Source organism: Cnephaeus nilssonii (genome assembly GCF_951640355.1).
Source record: "Cnephaeus nilssonii genome assembly, chromosome: 13".
Lineage (NCBI taxonomy): Eukaryota > Metazoa > Chordata > Mammalia > Chiroptera > Vespertilionidae > Cnephaeus > Cnephaeus nilssonii.
In genome coordinates, this window is record NC_137084.1 from 81,794,573 (window position 1) to 81,798,086 (window position 3,514).

The window sequence follows — 3,514 nt, forward strand, 5'->3', positions numbered from 1 at the left end:
AGAAAAGAGCAGGGCAGAGGACTTATTCTGTTAGATAGCAATCTATAAACGCCTAAGTGATCGTTACGACCGAACAACCGGAATGGCAGGGAACAACCGGTCAACCAGTCCCTATGATGTGCACTGACCACCAGGGGCCAGACACTCAACGCAGGAGCTGCCCCTGGTGGTCAGTGCACTCCCACAGCCAACTTCCCATGGCCAGCCAGCAGCATCAGCATCTGGCGTCCGTTCCTTCCACACCCCACCTGGCGACCATCATCTCCTCTCCCGACCCCACCGGGGCCTTTGGGCTCCGGGCTCGGTCAGGGAACTGGGGGTGAGTGGCGGCAAACATGGCCTCTTTCCCAGGGTGGGCGAAGGCTGGCTCCCTCCTCAGGGCCTGCAGCCAACTCCCTGTACCCTGTCCCTCCCCACAGCTGGCAGGTCCCGATCAGCCTGCAGTCCCTCCCCCGTCTCTCCCCTGGCTGGCAGGACCCGATAGGCCCAGCCCTGATCGGCCCTGATTGTCAGCCAGGCCTAGGGACCCCACCCATGCACAAATTCGTGCACTGGGCCTCTAGTCCTATACAATAAAAGCCTAATATGCTACGTGTCCAGTCGTCCGTTCAACTAATCAAAGCATAATATGCTAATGATATGCTAAGGCTGCTCAACCTCTCGTTATGATGTGCACTGACCACCAGGGGGCAGACAGTCAACCGGTCGACCAGTGGCTATGACGTGCACTGACCACCAGGGAGCAGGCACTCTGACCAGTAGGCTAGCTTGTTGCTGGGGTCCAGCTGATCGGGACTGAGCAAGATGGGCTGGAAATGCCCTGGAGCCCTCCCACCATGCCTCCCCTGCTGGCCAACCTCCCGTGTCCCTCCTTAGCCTTGATCATGCACTGGTGGGGTCCCTCGGCCTGGCCTGAGCCCTCTTGCAATCTGGGCTGAGGGACCTCCCTCCCACCCAAGCGCACGAATTCGTGCAATGGGCCTCTAGTATTTATTATAAAGTTACTAGAGGCCCAGTGCACAAATTCATGCATGGGTGGGGTCCCTCGGCCTGGCCGGTGATCGGGGCTGATCTGAGCCATTTCGCCCAGTCCTGATAGGGGCCAGCCGGGGGGAGGGACTGTGGGAGGTTGGTCGGCTGTGGGAGCACCCTGACCACCAGGGGACAGTTCCTGTGTTGAGCATCTGCCCCCTGGTGGTCAGTGCGCTTCATAGCTACCAGCCAGTCGTCGTCCGGTAGTAAAGATCACTTAGGCTTTTATATATATAGATAATAAGATGCAGTGGTGTTGATGGAAAAACTGATGAAACAATGCTTAGCCCATTAATTAGACCTGCAATGTATGAAACTTTGGTATATAATACAGATGTCATGTCAGATCCGTGGGGAAAGAAAAGATCTTAAAATTATGGAGCTTAGAAAAATGCTGTATGGCACTACTGATGAAATTGAAGCAGTAATTTAAAAAAAAAAAACTTCCAGCAAACAAAAGCCCTGGTCCAGACAGCTTCACAGGGGAGTTTTATCAAACATTCAAAAAAGAACTAACACCTATACTCCTCAAACTATTCCAAAAAATCCAAGAGGAAGGAACACTTTCAAGCTCTTTCTATGAGGCCAGCATTATCCTAATTCCAAAACCAAATAAAGACACTAAAAGAAAGAGAATTATAGGCCAATATCCCTGATAAACATAGATGTTAAAATCCTCAACAAAATATTAGCAAATTGATCCAGCAATACATTAAAAAGATCATACACCATGTCCAAGTGGAATTTATTCCAGGGATGCAAGGCTGACACAATATTCACAAATCAATAAACGTGATACATCACATAAACAGATTGCAAGACAAAATTTACATGATCATATCAATAGATGCAGAAAAAGCATTCAACAAAATCCAACACCCTTTCTTGATAAAAACTCTGAGCAAAGTGGGACTAGAAGGATCATACCTCAACATAAGAAAAATGCTGTATGGAAAAAATGCAATCAGATCTCTTGTTTACATCTACACAAAAATTAACTGCAGGTGGCGCCCGAAGGAACGGAGGAGGGAGGCAGGCAGGAGATTATTGGTTTCATGAGCCTGCAGTACCATCTGACTGTTGTGTTATTTTGATAAAAATATAAATTAATTCTCCCGGCTGATGTGGCTCAGTGGTTGGGCATCAACCTATGAACCATGAGGTCATGGTTTGATTCTAGGTCAGGGAACATGCCCAGGTCTCGGGCTCGATCCCAAGTAGCGGGTGTGCAGGAGGCAGCCGACCAATGATTCTCATCATTGATGTTTCTCTCTCTCTCTCCTTCTCTCTTCCTCTCTGAAATTAATGAAAATATATTAAAATTGCAATATATATTTATTAATTCTAAAAATATAAATAAACTATTTTATTGATTTTAAGAGAGAGAGAGAAACAATGATTTGTTGTCCCACTTATTTCTGCATTCATTGGTTGATTCCTGTATGTGCCCTGACTCGGGATCAAACCTGCAATCTTGGAGTATTGAGATGACACTCTAACCAACTGAGCCAGGACCTAAATAAATGTTTTAAGAGAGAAAAATTTCCAGTGTTAACAAAGTTATGATGAAAATAACATTCATATACTAATTGAGCATAAATTGGTACCATGTTTTGGGAAGGCAATTTGAAAATATCTGTCAAAGGTTAACTGCACATACCTGTTGGTCCAGCAATGTCTCCCGTTGGAGTTTATCCTGCAGACATTCTTGCTGAAAGGGGTGGGTGCAGGGATGCTTGTTGCGGGATTGTTTAAAATAACAAGACCTCCCCGGGTCCGGGTGAGGCCGTGGGCCCCTGGATCCGGGTGAGCCTGGCCCCGGGTCCGGGTGAGGCCGTGGGCCCCTGGATCCGGGTGAGCCTGGGTCCCGGGTCCGGGTGAGGCCGTGGGTCCCTGGATCCGGGTGAGTCTGGCCCCGGGTCCGGGTGAGGCCGTGGGCCCCTGGATCCGGGTGAGGCCACGCGACCCTGGGTCTGGGAGAGGCCACGCGCCCCTGGGCCCGGGTGAGGCCACGTGCCCCTGGGTCCGGGGGAAGCTGGAGCCCGGGTCCGGACGAGGCCGTGTGCCCCTGGATCCGGGTGAGGCTGGATCTCGGGCCCGGGAGAGGCCACGCGCCCCTGGGTCCGGGTGAGGCCATGCGCCCCTGGGTCCGGATGAAGCTGAATCCTGGGTCTGGGCGAGGCCGTGTGCCCCTAGATCCGGGTGAGGCTGGGTCCCGGGTCCGGGTGAGGCCGTGGGCCCCTGGATCCGGGTGAAGCCGTGCCCCTGGGTCCGGCCGAGACCAAACCAGAGGGAGTCGGACCTGCATTACCACCATTTGTCCACCATCCAGAGCTGAGGGGTCAGTGCCGACATGTACTCATAAGGAACTGGTGGACATTGATATTGGGTCTCAAAAGAACTGTTGGTCCAGAAAGAAACTCACTACAGACTGATTCATTTGCCTGTCAGCATGACTATTATTGCTCGTCGCACATTCAAT